The sequence below is a fragment of the Tupaia chinensis genome, unplaced genomic scaffold (assembly GCF_000334495.1).
Source record: "Tupaia chinensis unplaced genomic scaffold, TupChi_1.0 Scaffold000154_1, whole genome shotgun sequence".
Classification (NCBI taxonomy): Eukaryota; Metazoa; Chordata; class Mammalia; order Scandentia; family Tupaiidae; genus Tupaia; species Tupaia belangeri.
This window is the reverse complement of record NW_006159625.1, coordinates 1,172,592-1,196,236: the sequence shown is the minus strand read 5'-3', so window position 1 is coordinate 1,196,236 and position 23,645 is coordinate 1,172,592. Positions and strand designations below refer to the sequence as shown.

Sequence of the window (23,645 nt, the reverse complement as noted above, 5' to 3'; positions counted from 1 at the left end):
AACATTTTGCCTACTCCCATCCTGAGAGACATTATAGTTCTAGGCTAGAAATTGAGGGGATAGAGAACCCTGTCTTTTTGGAAACTACCAGGAGTGAAAATTCCTTTTACTGAGTTATAAGAAGCAGTTCATGGCTCAAATGCTGTATACTCTCATTGTTCTTACCAAGATTTTCTATACTATATGTTTTTTCTTTTCTGTTTAATTTTTTTAAATGTCAGAAAGTACATATACTCTCTAGAGTGAGAGAAAGAAAGAGAGGGAAAGTAAGAAAGCACCCTCCATTTCACTTTCTGGGATTTGGGGCACACATACACATGCACCTAGCATGTTTCTCTAGCCTTTGGGGTCCAGGAGTTGAACCAGACAGATCACCATGTGGGATCCATCCACTTCAACCACTACACCACTGGCTGGCTCTATTATTCTACGTATATGTTTTGGGACAATTTCAGAGGCTTTTGATAGATACACACATTTATATGCATGTATATAATTTTCACCAGTTATGGTTGTTGTACTGGAGAAAAAGTTCACAGAAATCTTCACAGTACAATTCTAGAACTGCTTCCAGTCTTATTCTATCTTGTTGCATAACAACTCTTGTTTAAAAAAAAATGAGGAAGATTTGCTCCTCCCCTTGAGAGTCAAATAATTAAGTAGTAAGAAATGTAATTATCTACTCTGTTTCTAATAGGAAAGGGAAGAAATCTGTATTTCACACTAGGAAATACTGGTTCACAACAAATTAACACAGAGTAGTTTTAAGCTGCAACACATAAGTAAATCAATAAATAAGACCACAGATGGTTGTGTTTTCATATAGAATGTAAGCTGACTATCCTTCTGCATGTATTTTCTGAAGAAAAGCAATGGAGAGAGGGATAAACTCCACCTCCCAAAGAATCTCTCAGGAAAAACTCAAAGCTCAGGTTGGGGGTGACATTTCTCCAGTTTGCTTTCAATGGCAGTGAGTTTATCTTAAACACAATAGTAAAGACCACTTGACTATCTAATGCGAAGAGTTTTACGTGTTCCAGTCAGGTGGATAGGGCTTTACATTTTGACCTAGGGGCTTCTGTTGTCACAGTATTTCATGGGAGGCAGAGAATTGATGGGGCCAGGATTAAATTCTAATGTTGATATATATTCTCATACATACATTTGCTAGAAAAGATACTAATGTATCAGACTAAGTGAAGTGGCAGCATTTCCAGAGGAATTTATTTGTTCAAGGAGAAGGAAAAATAAGAGTACAATGGGAAAGATCTCTTGACTCTGGAGACACAAGTACATTTTATGCTTCTCTTTAGTTAACTAAACAAAATGTTTAACAAGGTGACCATTTTGCTCTTCCATTAGAATGTCGTGAGAAGTAATTTTTGAGAAGGGGGATAGAAAACACTCAGAGGAAGAGATAAACAACAACTGTCATGTGTACTCCCAAGAGGAGGCAGTCATATAGTCATGTTTCTGAAATAATAAGTAAGTTGGGTGGATTAGGAGAGGGTTGACAGCCCTCAGAAGTGAAATACGAGCTAGGACAGCTGGTGGTAGTAAGACTGTTTCTTAACAACTGCAAGGAATACAATGGCCTGGAAAAAGGTAGATTTGGTAAGAATTTTTTGTTCGTTTTGCTACATGGCACATGTGCTCACTAGAAAGAGAGACCCAGAGAGAGATAAAGTGAGAATCATCCTTTGGGGGGATGGCAATTCCACAGTCCCCTCTCCTCCTCTCATAATTTTAGAAATTTTCTATATATTTTTCTTCAGAAGACCTTGTACCTCTCTGACTTAATCAGAATTCATTAATGAAAATGAGAATTCCATTCTTTATTTCATCACAGATAATTTAATATAAAATATTGGTTAAATAATTATAAGCTAGGTATTGGTTACATATTGGACAGCTGGCCAGGCAAAATGGGGACACTGAGGCAACGGTCACCTTAACAATGGCTGAGGTGAACAGAATCTAGAAGCATAAAGGGATCTCAAAGATCCTATCAGAGCTTGAAGTAAGACTTCTGAAGGGGTAAGTATTACTGCTTGGTCTAGCATCTTGGTGTCAGTAAGTGTAATTTTCAGAAGGACAGAAGAAACTGAAAACTTAGACAAACTATTCATAGAAAGAAGGGTAAGAGCTATTTGTGAGGTAAGACGCAGAAATAACAAGCAAATAAGCAGCAAGTTAATTCTTGAATTTTTCTAGTGTCCATCTATTGGTCAAACTTAACAGGGGGGCAGATGGCAAAGGAGAAATGCAGTTTGCAGAGGCTCAGTCCCAGTATCACAAATCCAACTAGAAACGAGTTGGAACTGAGAGAAAATTGCTTAATCACTGTTACACTCTCATTAGTAGACCTGTGGTAATGATAATTATATCAAATGCTTTCTAGAGTGAGATTTGTATGGTTCCAGGATGTCTTAATGACCAGACAGGTGTCAAGATAGCTAGCTATTAAAATTTAAAGTACAGGTTAATACCTCTATACCCTGCAGCTTTCTCTAAGGCATAAAAAAATTCCTAAATGTGGTATATTTAAACTATATTATTAAATGCCATATTGCCTTTAAGTGGAGTGATATAAATACCTACCTGGAAGGGCACACAGCAAATTCAGTGTTGGTTTCTCCCGCTCACAGTAGCCTTCTTCTCTCATGATGTTTGTGCTTCCCTATAAACTGACTGGATAATATGGAAGAGTGAGCATTAATATTCATTAATGTTAATTAATTAATTGATTCTCTTTCCTATAAATCCTAGAGTACACATCTGAAGACTTATACGAGGTAAAATTGATAGAGATATTTGTTCCATACCAGGGTTTTGCCAGCCTACAGTTCAGTTATCATTCATGATTCGTAAGAAAATTTTAGGTAGTGCCAGGATAATACACCAACTCACGGATAGGGTGCTGATTTCAGTCTCAAGAGCTTCTGTGTGTATGTTTTGATGACCCTGGTTTCTCCCCCTGTAGTCCTTTGGCCCTTGACTATTCCTCAAACCTATTTTAGCAATCTCTTAACTTCCTTTCCTTCATTTTAGTTTCTTGACTTGGGTCTTTATTGCTTTTATGTGGTCCTCATCAGTCCCTTCTTTCTCAAACAAAACCCTTGCCTAATTCACAGGTTCCCATTTCCCCCACCCCCACCACTGTCCCCATTTTAAGTTTCCACCATCTCAACCTCCTTTCAGTCTTCACAGCTCATTCCATTGCTGTGACTATCTCCCTACTTATCTTAGACTCACTGTTCTCCAGTTTCTTCTCTTCTTTTTCTCTTGCATTATGCAGTATATTCTTCCCAACCTCATCTCTTCCAAATGTTGATGAGACAACTCAGGTCCAACTGTTTCTTTCCTTTTTCACCTTCCTCTTGTCTTGTGTCTGAGGTCTTAGGGCATGGACACTCTTAGCACCTCCCTCTTGTCTTGTGTCTAAGACCTTGGGACATTGACAATCAGCCCCAGACCATTTGTCAGTATATAAAATCTCAATCCTTTAGCTCTAAGAGTGGTTCTTACATCTGTGGATCTGTGGATCTTCCTATTTTCACATCTTATAATAACTTAGAAAATAAAAATGGGGCCAGCTAGTGGCATGGAGGCTGGGGTGCCTGGATGTCACATGGTCTACTGTGTGGTTCGAGTTCTGGACTAGTGGCTTGAAAAACAAGTCAGGTACAGGTGCCTGTGTGCCCACAATTCTTAGAGGAGAGTGGAGAAAAAGGGATTGCAGCATGGGCATGCCTCCTGGGGCGTGATTTCTCATTTTATCTCTCTTTGTGCCTCTCCAGTAAGCACCCTATAGCCAAACAAAAAAAAAAAAAAAAGAAAAAAGAAAAATAATAGGAAAAATTACTCTACTTAAAGAAAATTATTAAATAAACTAGAAGTAAAGAGTTTATACAAAAGATTTATGTTTGGAACATTCTTTCAATGAAAGTGTGAGGTTGATTAAAAGGTTTAGTGGGTGGGCTTTATACTCCCCTTGACTGCTCTAATGAGAAACACACTGCTCTCTGTGTTCTAAGTCTGATTTCACTGGATAAAGTAATCCCTTGGGGAAAGCATAAACTATAGAGATTTGATATAGCCATCAATGGCATTTGGTGATGTTACAATTTGTCTAAACTTACTTTCAGGACAAGAGAGAGCAGGAAATACTGAGCCAGAGCAAGAGTATTTTTTTTTTTTTTGAAAGGTTTTTCGCTATAGGGCGTGTGCGCTCGCCAGACAGACAGAGAGAGACATAGAGACAGAAAGTGAGAAATCACCCCCCAGGGGGGATGGTCACGCCGCAATCCCTTCTCCTCCATTCTCCTCTCGGGATCTTGGGCACGCACGCACACGCGCCCGGCGTGAGTTCTAAGCCACTGGGTCCAGGACGTGAATCGCAGTCAACTACCTGGGAGTCCAGCGACATAGCCATTATGCTAACTGCTGGTTCCCAAGAGTCTTGAGGATGCAGAGGACACAGTGAAGACACAGGAGAGTCTGGTGTCAAGTATTAATGCAGAGACCACCTGTACTCAGGCGGTCATAGTGGAGGCATAGATCCATGACAGAAATACACAAACAGAAGTACTAGAACCGCTAGAATACAAATAAGATCAAGAAAGCTAAGGATCATGAGAGATGGTGTTACCTTGGTGAGAGAACAATGCAGCACCGTTAAGGAATTGCAAACACTTAGGCTGCTACAATTCTAGTTTTCCTGCAAATGGAAGAGACTATTAGGAACATGAACATTTAGTGCAACTAGCAATAGCAATTTTGGCAATTGCCAAAAGAAGCAAAGCATTTAGGAAATTTCACTGAGTATTGGTAGCCCTTGTCAAATAGTCTAATGATTTGGTGAATAAAACAACTCACTGTTTTGTTTGGGTTTCAAGGTTCTTTGCAGACATAAAATGATAAGGCAGATGTTATAACATGAATTTATAGTATTTTGGTTCATGCAATAATGATACAACAATACCCTCCCTGGGACCAGCAGTTGTGTAATGGCTATGTCACTGGACTCCCATGTAGTCGACCGTGGTTCGCGTCCCGGACCCGGTGGCTTAAACTCATGCCAGGCGCATGTGTGTGCATGCCCAAGATCCCGAGAGGAGAATGGAGGAGAAGGGATTGCGGCGTGGCCATCCCCTCTGGGGGGTGATTTCTCGCTTTCTGTCTCTGTCTGTCTGGCGAGCACACACGCCCTGTAGCAAAAACCTCTCCAAAAAAACCCAAAAAACAAAAAAGCAATAACCTCCCTAAAAACCATTAAAGTGCCCAGTTGTTTAATAGTATTATACATGAAATATCATGGCATTGAGTGATGCTCTCAAGTGATACTGTTATAAAATTATCCTTCTTTTCTCCTTTTCCTTTCACATCCTTATCCTTTTGAAGAATGAGAGCTTTGGAATACTTAGATTTCTTCCCTCTCTATACCTTCACACCTACATCAAGATTATATTTCAGAGAATTTAATACTTTCATCTCTAGACTGTTACCAGACATTCCCTTTCAGTATAGAGCTAATAATACATGTTACTTGCACCCTAATATTTATAATAAGCTGTGATTATTGGTTAACACTATTTCTTCATATTCTTTAGTATAAAATTTTGATTTTGGCATTTTGTTTGGATATTTGTTTCAGTTAGGTTTCTTTCATCATTATCTTTCTCAAAAACACACCTAATGATGTATTTCAAATTCTGCATTTTTACAAGTATTTCTTTCACTCTCACAAGTGAGAAATATCTTGGTTGGGTTCAGTCTTTTCTCATAGTAATAAGAGATGTTTCTAGCTTCAAATATTGCAGATAAGAAAGTCTAGTGCTAGTATTATGGTATTCATTTTAATTTATGGTTAACTTTGTTTTTATTTTTAATTTTTGACATAGAACGTGTGTTTGCTAGAGAGGGAAAGAATGAAAGAAAGTGGGAACACACACCCTGGAGGGGATGGCCACCCTTCAATCTCTTCTCTTCTACCCTCTTCTCAGGATTTTAGGCACACATGCACTCACATGTGCTCAGAATGTTTTTCAAGTCACTGGATCTGGGACTTGAACTGTGAAGTCAACCATATGGGGACTAGTTGACTTAATCGCCATGCCACTGACTGGCCCAGCATAACTTTCTGTATGTAATATATGCCTTTTTCATGGATTTCAAGGTTATTTCCAAGATGTGTCTTTTTGGGAACCAGCAGTTAGTGTAATGGCTATGTTGCTGGACTCCCATGTAGTCGACCGCAGTTCGCGTCCCGGACCCGGTGGCTTAAAACTCACACCGGGCGCGTGTGCGTGCGTGCCCAAGATCCCAAGAGGAGAATGGAGGAGAAGGGATTGTGACGTGACCATCCCCTCAGGGGATGATTTTTCACTTTCTGTCTCTATGTCTCTCTCTGTCTGTCTGGCGAGCACACGTGCCCTATAGCAAATATAAAATAAAATAAAATAAAATAAAATAAAATAAAATAAAATAAAATAAAATAAAAGATGTGTCTTTTTACATATACTATGCCAAAAACACCATTAGCCTTTTCTTCTTTGTTCTTCTATATTCATTTTCCTTTGATACTCCAGGTCTTTAATTTGGCTATCAACAGTGATTACCCTTCCCTCCAATTTATTACGTTGGGACATTACAATTTTAGTTTTACTTGACTCTATGTAAGTGCTGTTATTATTTTTCTGTTCTGAAAGCCATTGGTTGTATTCTAGCAACATTTTATTGTATGTGGACTAAGATATTCTAAATGATATATTTTTCTCTGATTGCTGAGCCTCCTCAGGCAAGTTGCTATTTTCCCAGGTTGGGTTTACATCTGTTTGTGGCACTATCTTCAGTGTCAGTCATCTAACTCAAGGTGGAGATTGTCCTGCTAACCCTCCTTATTTTCTGAAGATTTAGAACCAGGCTGGTCTTTGTTTTCTAACCTAAGCATCTGGAACACTTCCCCAATTCTGTGAACCCCTCATACTCTTCAGGGGTTAACTTCATTGGACCTCAAGTCTCCTGTTTTCCTCTTTCTTGGTTTTTGGGGGCTAAGGAGATCAAATATACAGCCAATGTTTAGTTTTCTTCAGGTGCCACAAATTGGCATAGGCCATATTTTTTGGTAGAGCACGTTGATGTATACTTCTTGGTCATTGTATCAGTTACCTTTGGCTCCATTATAATATTACTACAAACTTGGCAACTTAAAACAACACATACTTATTTTTTCACAATTTCTGTTGGGAATGAATCTGGGCATAGCCTGAGTAGGTCTTTTGCAAGACTATAAACAAAGTGTCCACCAGGGTTGGGATTTTATCTGAGGTCAACTGGAGAAGCATCAGCTTCTAAGCCCACTTGTTTGTTGGCAGCATTCACCTCCTCAAGGCTGCCAAACTGAGGGTCTTTATTTCTTACTCCATGGCTTCCTTTAAATGGAATGGTGCTCCATAAGGCCAGTGTACAAGGGAAGAGTATCTCAAGAACTGTAGTCTTACATATCATAATCATGATATTCTCTCACCTTTGCCATATTCTCTATGGCTAGAAGTAAGCCACAGGATTTGCCATATTCACGGAAAGGGAATCACAATGTGGCATCGACCCTACATGTGGGAATCATGTTCACCACTATAGTCAGTCTACCATAGTTACCTATTGTGAGAAGGAGAAAAGTTTCCTCAGTTTGGACTACATGGGGTACTTGAAAACCTATGCCTCAGAAACATCGAGTTTTCTAGTGCCATTTTAGCTAGAAAAGTCATAAAAAATGGGGTTAATGGGCCAGGTAGTGGTATAGTGGTAGCACAACTGGATCTACATGGGAAAGTCCTGGATTCACATCCCAGGGGCCTCTCTGTCCATGTGAATGCATATATGTCCACCATTTGGGCCAGACAAGTCTGAGGACAGGTCATAGTATGAAGACACTATTGGGGGTATCTGTCTGTCTCTTTCTCTCTTTCATGGAAAATGAACTTTTAAAAAAATGAGGTTGATTTGGAGAGGAAAAAAAAAAAAAAAACCAGTATTGAGACATCTATCTTTCCCAAATTGCTACCTAATCATTTTATCCATGCAACATCTATCCTCCATCCCTACTGCCTGCACCTTAGATCAGTTCGTAATCAAATTTGAACTGGGTTACTACAAAAGCCTCCTCACTGATCTTCCTGCCTTGCCTTAGGCCTTAAAATAATTAAATTAATCCCTGATATTGTTTGAACAATTTTTCTAAAATCCAAAATTAATTTTGTCTTTTTGTTATTTAAAAGTGGATTCTCATTACTTTAAAAACAAAATTCAAATTACTTAACATGACAAATAAAGGTGTGCATGATATAATCTTCCTAACTCAATCTCTCCTGCTCCCTCAATCTATATAATCCAGTCACAATAAGCTTCATTCCTTCATTTCCTGACTCTATCACTTCATCATGTCATCACTTCCAGACCTTTGTATATGCTGGTCTCATTGCCTGAGATACTTTTTCTTTGCCTAGAAACGTTCACTGTGATTTCGTATCTTGATTTCAGTACGTAATAACTGTGTGGGTCTTGGGAAGTTATTAACCCTCTGTGATGCACTGTCTTTATTTTCGAAAATGAGGTAATAATGCCTCCTAAGGTTGTTGTAAAGACTAAATGAATTATATTCTATATAAATGACCTATGTGTTGTCGCCATAAGAAGGGCAATGTGTGTCTTACCATCTAACATCTTCATACTTACCTTCACATATGTTTATATATCAACATACCTCTTGTCTAAGATTTAAAAAAATCAATTTTTTAAGAGATATTTGTTGCTATTGGACATGTGCACTCACTGGAGAGACAGAAAGAGACAGACAAAAGAGAGAAATCACTCCCCTGCGGGGGATGGCCACATTGCAATCTCTTCTTCTTTCTGGATTTTGGGCATGCACATGTACCTGGTATGAGTTTTAAGCCACCAGGTCTGGGACTTGAACTGTGGTTGACTCTATGGGAGTCAAACGATGTAACCACTGTGCCATCTACTGATCTCAAGAATTCCATACTTTTAAAATACATAAATCTGAACATTAACCAACCTATGAGAGTTAAGATCCTGTACTCCAAAATGCTAAACTCAGGCAAATAGCCCAGCTGAAAGAAATCTGCCTTAATGAGACTTATTTCTGTTTGTACTATTTATTACAATATCAAAACATTTATGTCAAGAGATATATCAATTCTCATCAATAATACTGGTGTAAGAAATGTTGCACTCTTAATGAAATACTGTAATGGTAGGTTCATCACTAGAAATACTGACACCTTCTACACACAAATTTAAAACCTTTTTACATCTTTGTTTAAATGCTAAGTGTACATTCATTTTCTTTATGTGTTACATGAAGGTTATATTGGAGTAGAAACTTAAATGAGCAAGAAAACAATGTCTTTGAAGTATTTGTTGAGTACTCAAGTGAGCAAAAACTTATTGTTATATTCTTACTGATTTAGATCTAATTCCAAAGACAGGAACTTCTCTCCTGGTTTAAGGAGTGGTATTGACCATATTTCTAATATACGGATGTTGAAATTAATGCACATTTTCAAAAAATCCTTTTATATTTGTGACCAAAAACTTTTGTCAGACAGAATCAAACTTGGTATTTCCAGTTCCTTAACAAAGGGATGGAATGCTGAAGATTAAATATGGGACTCCTGGGCCCCGGGCCCTCGGGCTCCCCTTTGCTTAAATTCCTCCTCTCTCATTTCATTGGTACATGAACTGTACTAAGCAGACAATCGTTGGCTCTGCAGAACAATGATCTTAGTACAGAGAACACTGGATTAGAACTACTGAGTTTCTAGATTAGAAGGGCTCTCCCAGAGGGTGTACCATTGCTTTAAACCTGTAACTGAGAAACACAGAAAAATAATCTTCAAATTCCTGTGGCAGTGTGCCCTAAAAGTGCCATGGAGAACAAAAACATGTAATAAAACAGTTTTAAATTACGTTTTGAGTTCTCTCTCTGCTATAAGATTTTTGGTAAAATCCATAGTATATACTAAAGTTATTGTTTAACAGATTTCTTTAGGCAATAATCTTCAAAAATGTTTTTCATATACTCTAAAATATATGTTGGACAACTCTGAACTACTCAAACATTTTTAGACATACATGAGACATTTTATTACATTAAAATATTTTACAACATAAAACTTATGACAAATGGCAAGTATTGGCATTTTAAATAGATCTCCTACATCATTCACTTACTGTATTTAATAGAATCAAAATAAAACAGTAATCTGATACCTACCAACATCCACTAAAGAAATTTAATGATTGTCGTTAGCAGTGTAGGGGATGGTGGGAAAAACAAATTCCAAGATTATAGATATAGAAACATTGTGTTGTCAGGAAAATCATGAAGCACTTTTGCATAGAAAAAGATGTCATGACTTTCCCAGCAATCTAATAGATAGAAATGATATAGCTAAATATTGACACATTTTCAGACAAAGCTATGTGTTAGGAGAGACTACACCCAGGAAGTGTTTTAGAAAAGAATTCACTTTAGAATATCTATGCCTGTGCTGGGTGTGGTAATCCTAGCTACTCCAGAAACTGAGGCAGGAAGATTGTGAATTTGAAATTGCCTGGACAACCAAGACAAATTCTATCACCAAAATTAATAGTAATAATGATTCCCATATGGAGCAGGAAACAGTTAATACCTAGGATACATTTGCAAATCCTTCTTTCCTTTTCTTCTACAAAGGTAAACACACATTGTATATAGTTTTGAATTCTGGTATTTCCACATAGCATTATTTTAGATCATGAAGTACTATTCAAAATATAATTATTATTTTGTAATTCATTTATCATAATTGCATCTTATTCTTTATTAATTTTTAAAACACAAATTGAGCAGTTAGCAGAGGATCTGAACAGAGTTTATGCTCAGATTTGGGGGGTATTAAATTCCCAGGTCTTCTATAGCTATGAATTCCATTATCTGGCTCTTCAAGTTATTAAGGTTGTGGTCTCTTGATACCTGCACTGAAGGAATTGTGGAGGTTCCTCAGACAAGAAAGTCACAAACTTAGAGCTTTTACTCAGTGCAGTGGCACTCTGCTTGATGAATATTTCTCAAATGTAAATATTTCTGAAGTGGGACCAGTGAGTGGTGCGGAGGTTAAGGCACTGGACTCCCACATGACTAACTGTGGTTTGAATCCTGGGCCTTGTGATTTGAAACTCACACCAGGTGCATGAGTATACATGCCAAAAATCCCAGAAGGAGAATGGAGGGGAAGGGATTTTGGCATGGCCATCCTCTCTAGGGGATGATTTCTTACTTTCCCTCTCACTATCTCTGTCTTCTCTCTAGTGAGTGCATATGTTTGTGTGTATATATATATATATATATACATATATATATACATATATATATACACACACATACATACATAGCTACATCTACACACATATATACATACATGTGCATATATAACTCATATATATACACACACATACATACATATATATACATATACATATATATGTAAAATATATACAAATATATACATGAGTTTGCCATTGGGTATTTTCCAGTGACTATGGTTCATTCAGGATTTGTTTTTGCCCATGTTTTATAATTATTATCTATGGAGGAATTTCCTGACCTTTTCCTGTCACCCTATGGGAGTCATGTCCAACTGAGTATTATTAGATTATTAAAAATCTCTACTAATTGGATAAAGTGAAACTTACTGCTCTCCTAAGATTGTAGCTCTAATTACTAGTGTGATTGAACATTTTTCATATGATTACTGGCTACTTGTATTTCATCATTTATAAATGACCTACTCATTTCCTTATAACCTTATTATTCTTCTGAATTCAAAATTTTTATGTTAATTTAGAAGTGGTTTTACTATTGAAATATTATCCCCTTACCCAAATTCTTTAAAAATATTCTTTCCTGTTAGTAGTTTGCCTTTAAATTTTGTTTACAGTATGATTAACATATAAATTGATTTTTAAAGGAGTGACATCTCTACAAATTTCAATCTTATCTAGGGGCCCAGTTTATCTTTCCATTTATTTGAGTTGGTGTTTATCTCAGTAATATCATGAATTTTAATACAGGCCTCATTTATTACATTTTTAATGTTTTATTGATATTGCTAGATATTTTCTTGATGTATTTTTCATTACAAATTTTAAGTGATTATTGTTATTTTATAGAAAACCTATCTCTGCTTCACTGACTTTTATCATTTTACAAAAGTTATTTATGTGAATTATCTCAATTAATTCTCAAAACAACACTATTATGCAGGTACTTTTACTATCCCCATTTTATATAAAATATTTCAGTCATACAAAAATACATGGATAATAATATAACACTTTCACGTATACAGTATTCACTTATGAAATAGTATAACACACTGTGAATCATTGCATCTTGATATTCTTCACCTCACTGCCCACAATTAATTATTCTTTTGAATTTGGTATGAGTCATCTTGAGACTAGTGTTTGTATATTTATTACACTTGTACATAATCATAAAATACATATTGTTTTTACATCTTAAATGCATATATAAATAGTACCATGTATATTCATCTGCTTTTCAAATATAATATTATGTTTTCACATGGTCTATATTGATACTTACATATCTAATGAATTCATTTAAGCTGCTTTATAATATTCCTTCGTGTAAAGATAGTGCATTTCATTTATAGCTCATGTTTATGAACTTGTAGGCTACTGACAATCTATACTAATGCAAATGTTCATTTACATTTTTGTATTTGTCTTTTTTTGTAAAAGTGCTAGGGTTTTTCTATTATGCAGTACTAGAAGTAGAATTGCTGGGATTTAAAATATGCAAATCTTTAACTTTACTATAATAGATATTGAAAAATTGCTATCCACAGTGACTGGCTACATTCCCACTGACAGTGTCTGTGTTTCCAATTCTCTACATGTTTGACAATGCTTGATACTCTCAGAATTTATCTTTTGCCAATCTCTTGAGTGTGAATGAATATCACACCTTTAAAATTTCTGTCATCTCAATTTCTATCAAGGTTAAACATCTTTTTCACATGTTTATCATACATTTTTTTCCATCTATTTTTTTAATCCATGAATTGCCTTTTACAAATGTCCCCCATATAATACTATGCTTTTTTGTCTATTCCTTATCCATTTCTAGTAGTGCATTATGTTATCAAGATAAAGACTTTTAATTATATGCACTGCAAGTAGTTTTGAATTTTATTATTATATTCAGCTATTTTGAATTTTAAAAGGTAAAGGTTATCATTCTTTCTTTGAGGTTTGGGCTTTCAGTTTCTGCTGTAGATTTTTTTCCTTTTAAAATTTATTTTACAATTTCTTGTTTGAATTTAGTTGTGTGTCTTTGTGGGGTACAATATGGTTTCTCAAAGCATGTGTGCAGTGTGTAACAATCAAGTCAAGGATATTATCATACACATCATCTTCAGCAAAGAACATTACATTATGCTGTGCACCTTACTTTTAGGAATTTTTGCCACAGAGTTCTACAACTATTAACTACTATTTTGTTTTAGTGATCTAAATGATTTTTTCAATAAGCTCTTATCTCTCTGGAATTTATGTATTTAGACAGGCGATAAAATAGTATTTTTACATCAGATAATGAATTTCCTTTCTTCATTTATTAAATAAATTGATTTTCATATCACCTGTCATAAATAAAATATTCATATGCGTAGTTCTACTTTTTGCATTATCTTATGTTTAATTGTTGTTTTTCCTTTCTTTGTGCAAACAACACACTAAAGTGATTATTTGGCCTCATAATGTGATTTAATCAATTAGTGAAGGGGCATTTATATTTTCTTTTTTCAAATCATCTAGTATTTGTTTGCCTTTTGCTCTTCTGTATGAATTAGTAGATTCTGCTTATCAATGTTCACAAAAGATGCCTAGTTGCAATTTTTAATGTAATTTCATTGCATTTATAGATTAGGAATACTTAACACTTTTTTATTTAATTTTCCCATTTATGACAAATTTGTATCTTTCAATAAACTTTTATATTTTCTCTATAAATGTCTGTCTTATCTTTAGTTAGAGCCATTTTCAGGTACTTCATACTGGATTTACTCATTTCACAAGCATAAATTGAGTATTAATTTGATGCCAATAGTGATTCTTGGATATATAGACACATTAATAAATAATGATAATAATGATAATAATGATCCCTTCCCTGAAGATCCAAACAATAAAATAAAGTAGATAAATACATGATAGATGTTGTATTCCAATGTGACCAAATAAATTTCTAACTAAGAAGCTATGGAGATAAAGTACACTCCAATTGTACGTTGTTGTTACATATTTACTTCATATGTAAAGACACAGATACAGGCTGAAGGAAAAGGTAGTACCATGCAAGTACTACTTATCACAAACAATCTAGAGTAGATAGTTATTAACAAATATGTAAATGATATACTATAATAACTAATAAGATAAGTACTTATAAGATAGTAACTACCATGTATATAAAAGAAAGAGTGGAGTATGGGGATCAGAAGTATACAACAGTTACAATTTTAAATAAATTGGTAAGGAGCGGCCTCAATGAAAAGATAATAACAAGGGAAATTTTCTTTGGTCAAGAAGTAAGAAGCCATTAAGTTCAGTATACTTACCCTGTTGGAGTGCTAACACTCTGCTGCTGTTGAAGATGATAAGATGACTGACTTCCGGCTAGCTCCTCAGTCATCATAGAATGATTTAAATAAAATGAATGATAAAATAGAATCATTCATTCTAGTCCCTTCTGTCATTCACATGCCCTTCGCTGGTTGTTGCAGAAAGCATAGAGAAGATATTGGGTTCATTATCTCAAGTTGTGTAGGAGCTAGATCTGGAGTTATTTCTGCACTAAGACAATACTCAATCATGAAGAGATAATCATCCGAGAGAAAATGAATTTGGAAGTGAAAAGTTAAATAGGTGCTGTTATATTTAAAAATTAAAAAGACAAATGTTACTAAGGATTTTCTTAGTTTGACTTATATTTTAGAGACAATTTTTCACTACACAGTATATGACATGGTCCTTGTTTGGTGTTATGGGTATGAAGATAAATAAGAAATAAACTCCGTCCTCAAGGATAGTCATTCAAATAAGCAAATACAACATTTTGTGATAGATTTATCATTAAAATTTGTTTTAAGTGAATAGGGACAAGAATGTAATATTTCTTTTGAGAAGCTGTAAGAAAACTAAGGAGAGGACAGCTTTCAAATCCTGGGACCTCTCTGAGCACACCAGGTGCATATGTGTGCCTGTGACCCAAGGCCTGCTGAGACTGGACGTGGATCACTGTGTGAAGACCCTGTTGGGGGATGTTTATCTCTCTCTCTCCGAAGATATAAAAGGAAAAAGAAATAACTGGAGTTGTGTAATTAGACTGATCATGAAGGATGCTTAAGTATACACGTTAGTGGGATAACATGTTCAGCATACTGAACACAAGTGTTTGAAAGTGTGAAAGGGGAGTGTACACACAGCATCCCAGATGATATGTAAGACAGGGTTGGTAGTGCAAGACAAGACTAGAAAGTTAAGGTGAAGATGAGGATGAGCGTTTGTAAATGGCTAAAAGATTTGGCATTGTGGAGACACATATGGCTTTTAAGTAGGGGAGGGCTATACTCAGATGTGGGGGTTCTTGTGTTTGTTTTTTAGAGATAGATTTTTCCCTATAGGGCACGTGTGCTTGCCAGAGAGACAGAGATAGAAAGCAAAACATCACCCCCCAGGGATGATAGCCACACTATGAGCTCTTCTCCTTCATTCTCCTCTCAGGATTTTAGGCATACACGTATACAAGCCCAGTGTGAGTTTCAAGCCTCCGAGTCCAGGACTCAAACCACAGTTAGCTCTGTAGGAGTCCAGCAACATAACCATTATGCCATCTGCTGGTCCCCAGATGTGTGCTTTAAATGACACTTCTGCAATCATGTGAAGGATTGGTGGGTAAGGGAGAAGATACTGAATAAAGCAACAAAGAGCCCACTGCTGTCTACTGCAATGAGAAAGTCAAAAAGGAAAACAGATTTAGGCTGCTATTGGGAGAAATATGAATGACAAAGATTCATTTTTATGTAAACTGAGTTTGAGGTGCTCATAAGTAAAGAGAGAAACATCCAAGGGGGTCTTCAAACAGTTCAATAGAAAGTGTGCATTATGAAAAAACTATGGAGATGCATCAATATTTTTGTATCAAAATGAATTCATGCTCCAATTCTAATTTTCTACAAATTTTTAAAGTTCCCTTATACATAGAAGGGGACTATTCTCATTCCAGAGACCCCAGACTGGGAGATATAATTCAGGAATCTTTTACATGTAGATATTATTTGAAATCATGGAAACATATGAGACCATCTAGGAAGAATATAAAAAGTGAGAAGGAAAGTGGCCATGGAAATAATTCTGGGGACAGATAAAAAGGCAACAACAATATAAAGAATAATTAAATTAGGGAGAAGAAAATCAGGAGAAAATAAAATCTACATTACAAATATTTTTAATAAAGAAAGATGAAAGGAATAGAGACTCCAAGAATAAAAATAAGTACTAATGGGAATTTAACAGAGGAATAATAAACTCACAGGAAACAGAAAAAAAAAACCTATATTGTTTGAAACATATGGTCAGAATCACCACTTAGTCATTTGGAGGGAAAAAGAAAAAAAAAACTGAAATTTTGTCTTATGGCTTATACAAAAATTAAGTCCAGGTTTATCAAAGATTTGAGGTTATAAAAATCAAAGAAATAAAAAGTTAAATAGAAGAAATGAATGATTTTTTTTATAATCTCAAAATAGAGATCTTATGTAGAAAAACACAAGGAAAAAAAACTGTAAGAATAAAGACAAAAAAAGAAGAAAGAGAAGAAAAAAGTATATAACGCATATGAAATAGTATTTCTTTCATCACATATAGTCTCATAAATCAGTTTGGAAAAATAAAAACAAACATTCTAAAAGAAAAAGAGCAAACCATGGGTCAGGTCTGTGACCACTGGGAAGCCAGTATAGTAGTGAGAGTGAACTATTGGCCAAATACTATGCTTGTCAACCAATTCTAACTTTGGAAGAACTTTTAGCTTCTTTCTACAATACTTCTCAAATGTCACTGAAATGCCATGGTCTAGCGAGGGAAAAGGGCACCAAACCAGGGACTATCAAAGAAGAGTGTAAAAAGTGATGCTTTCCTTTAGCTGTATTGTCTTTTTCATATCTGTATGTAGATCATTTTTCCAGAATCTAGGAAGAAAAGAGAACCGATGAGGCTTGTCTCTGCTTAAAAGGAACAAGGAACCCTAGGAAACTCCAACGACAATTAGAGATGAAATTAGATCAAATAGATCTAAGTGTGCGATATGAAACTGTTCTGACTGTATAACAAAATCTCTTTGAAAAGCTACCAGTGGTGACTATAGTTAACATATTGTAGTCTAGAAGAAGATATAATAAATGTAAAGCATTCTCAGTATAAAAATGATAACTCCGTGAAGTAATGCACATGCTAATTCACTAGATTTACACATTCTTAATTTCTACATACTGTACTTCAAAACATCATGTTGTACATAATAGATACATACAATTTTGTCTGTCAATTAAATATTAATTACTTAATGAAATAAAACTTACCAGTGATTTTTTTCTTTACTTTTTTTTTCTGTGCTAGAGGGTGTGTGCTCTCACCAAACAGAGAGAGAGAGAGAGAGAGAGAGAGAGAGAGAGAGAGAGAGAGAAAACTCCTGAATAGGGTGTGGTCACACTACAATTCTTTTCCTCTATTTTTCCATCGTTTCAGAATTTTGAACATGCACATACATGTACCTGAATGTTTTTCAAGTTGCCAGAACTGGAATTCAAACTGTAGTTAGCCATAGTGTGATCAATATATAGTGTTTAACCACTGTGTTATGGGGCTAGCCCTTATTATGATCTTTATGAAAATTATCCTTTGAAGAATGATTAGCTCTGGTGAGCATAGAAACCATACCCTGGAAAGGTATCACTCAGGGTAATTTAGGAGCTGGTACTCTTGTTGGCTTGTCAAATTATGGTGAAATCCCTAGCTTTATTTTGGATTAAATTGTCCTTGACTTTCACCATAATTGCAAACTGTTGGGCATATGATGCAGAAGAGAAATTAGATCTGGCATGGACTGTGATGTCCTTAGGATGTCTGTTTCAGGGAAGGCAGGCTTGACTATGCTGTGGTAACAAATATACCTTGAAATCTCTTTATATTTTAGTCAAGTCACACTTCAATGCAGGTCAAACAGCTTTCCTGAGCAGCCACCCACCAATTGCTGACTTTGGAATGAAGGCTGGTTTTTCTTTTTGTCCATATGAAATATGCACAATATGTGTTAACACTGAAAGGGAATACAAAGACAGAAGATTGTGCAGTACTGTATTAAGGCTGGGTCTCAAAGCATCTCAACTTATTTCTGTTAACATTATATTGACCAGTCACATGGTCCTCAACTTGTAAGAATAACATATGCAATAGTCATATGTATATGTGCGTAGGAAGAAGAAATTGTTGAACACGTAAAAGTCTCAGTCAGAGTCCATAGTCTGGTCAACAAAATATCTGTCTCATACTTCCTCTCACATATCAAACTCACGAACTCCTCCGATAGGGAACAATCCAATGTTTCCCCAGTTACTACATTCGTCTCAGGATTTAAATCTCTGTCCTTTCTACCAGAACAATATATGTCTCCTCAAGGTTGGATGACTTATGAACCAAAATGGCAAATTATTTGAACCCCCACTTTACCACCAAATACAGGACGACTACCATGAATATTCTGAATTGGGAAGAAGGAGCATAGGTAAAACACTACAATCAATATTGTTTAGTCATTCTGAACTACACAGATAATTGTGGAAGTCTCACTCACTGAACTTGTGAGGTAATAAGAATTCTTCTCTAGGGGACCAGCAGTTAGCGTAATGGCTATGTCGCTGGACTCTCATGTAGTTGACCGCAGTTCGAGTCCTGGACCCGGTGGCTTAAATTCACACTGGGCACGTGTGTGTGTGTGCCCAAGATACTGAGAGGAGAATGGAGGAGAAGGGATTGCGGTGTGACCATCCTCCCTGGGGGGTGATTTCTCGCTTTTGTCTCCTGTCTCTCTGTCTCTCTCTGTCTCTGTCTCTCTTTGTCTTTCTGGCCAGCTCACGCACCCCATAGCAGAAACCTCTAAAAAAAAAAAAAAAGAATTCTCTGGGAGGAATTACCTCGTCACTTCTTGGGGGCCTAGCTATACCCTCTTGCAGCCTCTTGTCATTATTTTCCTTAGGCACATTTGAATGAGTTTGGAGAGCCTGCCCTCCCCGGATGAAGCAGCCAAAGACTGCTTTCTGTATGTCAGAGTACAATAATTGATTTTATTATAACATTCAATTTAGAAAAATGACTTTTGTCAAGACTGGAACTATAGTTTCCTTGATAATATAACTCTCTCAAAAATTGGGAAGATTTCTAATATATTTGCTCCAGCCAGTTCTATGTAACCATAAGCACACTAGAGTGCCTATGGCTACTTCCTTACTCTTATACCTCTTTTCCATTCAACTCAGTAGTGGCTACCTCTGAGCTCTCTGAACAATCGGGATTGAGGCACTTCTCTACTCTGATCTTTGCCCTGAGTAATTTCATTCAACTGGAAAGTATTTTACTATTCTTTGTTACTCAGTCTTTTTAGTTCAAGCTCTACAATCAGTTGGGTTTTTCAACTCTGAAAGACCATGTGTTTTAGAACTCTTTTTCATTTCTGCTTGTAAGCTTATTTTTCTTTGAATTAATTTTTTTATGGTATTACTTTATAAAATGTAGTTAATAATAGATAAGACACACCAGAGCTGTGAAACATTTTAACATCTAACTAGAAATGAATAGTAAACAGTCAATCTTCCTTCTAAATTAGAGTACACACTTGTTTTTTGGCAAAACTTTTGTCACATTCTCATCCTAAGTAGCTGTTCCTTCATCACAAGCAATCTCTCTTAAAACTTACATTTTTGTATTTTGTTGGAGCAGCACCTAACTTCAAGGTATCGATTACTCTACTAGGGTAAGTAACATTAGTATCTTTAAGCTCATGACAAAAACCTCATTGACTTGATAAAATATACCTAATATTAATTATTAATACTTAGTAAAATAATACTATTACTCTTTCCACATGAAAAAAAAAATCTCTTTATTCCTCATTTGTCCTATAGGGTCAGAACTTGGGACATGGCAAGCGTTAAAAAGAACAAAAATCTATATGTTATTATTACTAATATTAGAAGTCACAGAGAGTTACAAAAGCAAATGAACAGAGCTATTTGGTGAGGATTAAAGAAAACAGTAAGCAACATTTTGAAGACAGTGTTAGGAGAGACACTCAATATGTTCATGTGCTAGGGCTCTTCTATCATAGTACCACAACTGAGTGATTGAAACAACAGACATTTATTGTCTCACAGTTCTGGAGGCTAGAAGTTAGAGATCATGATATTAGCAGTCATGGTTCCTTGTGAGGCTGTGAGGAAGAATCTCTTCTAGGCCTCTTTGTTGGCTTCTGGTGTTTTTTTGGCAATTTTGGGCCCTTCTTGACTTGCAAAAACATCACCCCAACTCTGCCCTCATTTTCACCTGGTATTCTTCCTGTGTGTGTGTCTGTCTCTAAATATTCCCCTTGTCCAAAGGTATCAGTCATGTTAGAATAGTGCCCATCTTAATAGCCTTATCTAAACTTGATTGGGGTATAAAGACTCAATCTCCAAATAACTTACATTCTGAAGTCCTGGTGGCTTGGATGTCAATGTATGGATTTTACAGGGACATGATTCCACCCAAAGCATAGCATTTTTTAATTCTTAATTGTAAGAAAACCTATATGTTCACCAGTGAGAGAGAGAAAGCATCCTCAGCAGGGTGTGTTCACACTGCAGTTTTTTTTCTCCATTTCTCTATCTCATCAGGATTTGAGGCATTCAGACACATGTGCCTGACATGTTTTTCAAGTCACTGGGGCTGGGATTCAAACTGCAGTTAGCCATGTAGGATCTGGCTACTTTAATTGCCAAGTTACTGGGCCAGTCCACTATATTTCTTTAAGTCACATTTTTACATAGTGGTTCTCTCCAGTATCTTCAAGAATAGGATCTAGGCAACTGTATTAAAAATAAAGTGTGTTCCTTCCTATTTATTGGGCATTATTATGCTGAAATTAACATATTGCAATGTCCTCAAAATAATTTCTGTTACTTTCTATACTTTAAGTTCAAGATGGCCTCTGTCAGCTGTGTATTTTAATGAAGGATTGGTTGTGGCAGACAAAAATAATCAGGTGAGCAGAGTACACTTTTAAAGGGTTGTCTATGGGAACCAGCAGTTAGCGTAATGGCTATGTTGCTGGACTCCCACATAGTGAACCGCGGTTTGCGTCCTGGACCCGGTGGCTTAGAACTCATGTCGGGAGCATATGCGTGCATGCCCAAGATCCCAAGAGGAGAATGGAGGAGAAGGGATTGCGGCGTGGCCATCTCCCCTGGGGGGTGATTTCTCGCTTTCTGTCTCTATGTCTCTCTCTGTCTGTCTGGTGAGCGCACGCGCCCTATAGCAAAAACTTCTCAAAAAAGAAAAATAAATAAAATAAAGGGTTGTCTAAGAGACAGCTTCATTCTGTGTTTTATCTATAGTGTTATATAAAGTCTTTTATTGCAAAAGCATTTCACAATGTTAAAGAAACCTTAATAGTAGTCTTAAATGAATATTTAACAAATTTGGATCAGGAAACCCATTGAGGCATTCATTTAATTAAAACTGATATCTTCATCATTTTCAGTATTTATTGATATTTACACTGTTATATTCTTATGTGAACTTCCCATATTATTTACAATGTGATGTACCATAAATCTGTAGCTATGCTAAAGAAAAATTAATACACACTTTAGGTCATAAGTATTGTTAAATAAGCTATTTTTGTGGGACCAGCAGATAGTGTAATAGCTATGTCGCTGGACTACCATGTAGTCGAACGCAGTTTGCATCCCAGACCTGGTGGCTTAAAACTCATGCCGGGCACATGTGCCTGCGTGCTTAAGATCCCGAGAGGAGAATGGAGGAGAAGGGATTGCAGTGTGGCCATCCCCCCCTGGGGGGTGATTTCTCGCTTTCTGTCTCTCTCTCTCTCTCTTGTCTGTCTGGCGAGCACACGCACCCTATAGCAAAAACCTGTCCAAAAATTAAATAAATAAATAAATAAACTATTTTTATAGTCAGGTTGTTTTATTAAACTGTGGAATTATTCTGATATGGATAAAATGTTCAAAGATTTAGGTTTGCTTGTTTTTGCTCTAAACTACACACTTGCTTTTGTTTACTCTGTCTAAAGTGTCATCAAGAAGGAAAGCAGGGTTGGTCTGAGGTCAAGTATCTGAATAGTCAAAGTTTAACAGCCTCTCCTTTGCTCAGTTTTCTGTTCATCTCATCTTATGATAGCCTTCCTTCCCCAGAACATAGTTCTTCAATAGCATCATCTTGTTTCTGGCTACAACTTCTTTTTTCATTACCAGCCTCTAGAAGGGTGGGTAGCAGATTTCAAATACTCAGAAAATATATTTGATTGAATAAAGGAATGAATGATTCAATTGCTAAGATAACTGTAGGTCCAAATTCTACTTTAAAGTCTTTTCCTTATTTTACACTCTTTTTGGATGTTTCTCAGCACATATAGGTATTAAAATATACTTATAATGATTAACATTATAGTATAATGATCGGCCTTCACAAAGTAACTTAATAAATCTCTATTTCATAATATTTTGACAAATGTAACAAAAAAAATTACACTGTGACCAGGTCTGTTTTTGGCTGGTTTTCAAAGTAATAAAGCTAATCCTGAGAGGAGGGACTGACTACACAGCAGATATAAAATATATACTTATTTATTGATGATGAAGACAAGAATTCAAATATTGGAATCTTACCTTATATTTCAAAGTCTGGGTTCTGTTATATTTCACTAGAAAAAGAATTTTCACTTCATCACCAAAAAGAATAGGAAACTCCCCAATAGTCCCTGATAATCTTACTTACATAGTTTATGTTCATGAGGTTAAATTTTGATCAAAGAAGATGTCAGGTGGGAAGTATTTTCCTGTTTCACTTATAGTTAGTGGACAGTTTCCTGTCAGCCTGGAAAAATAGGGAACAGGATGTTGTGTGGCAATGTGACAAAGCAGATTTTGTACAGGAAAAGGGGGCTTAAAAGTCAAGTAAGCCAAGTTGAAAAAACCAAATGTTATTGGTTATGTCTATTGAGATATTTAGAAATTCAAATGTTATATTACCAAGGGAATATTTAAATGAGATTTTGCAGTAATGAACACAGAGACACCTAATCATGAACTAAATTTTCTACTAACCTTAATTTCAAAAACTCTTCAGCCTAATAATCTTATAAACAGCTATCTATATTTTGAAAATCCTAAGGCACTGGATTAAATTCAGAGTATATTTCCCACAACAACCAAAAACAT

At 35.9% G+C, this 23,645-nt stretch overlaps 1 long non-coding RNA gene across 1 annotated transcript; it reads right to left on the bottom strand.

Annotated features, from left to right (window-relative positions):
• Positions 1-2,607: 2,607 nt before the first annotated feature.
• Positions 2,608-23,295, bottom strand: LOC102487217 (uncharacterized). Its single transcript, XR_003548941.1, has 4 exons — positions 23,203-23,295; positions 23,094-23,128; positions 4,652-4,720; positions 2,608-2,691 (listed from the first exon to the last, which is right to left on the bottom strand). It is a non-coding gene; the product is annotated as an uncharacterized LOC102487217 (long non-coding RNA).
• Between the last annotated feature and the right edge of the window lie 350 nt (positions 23,296-23,645).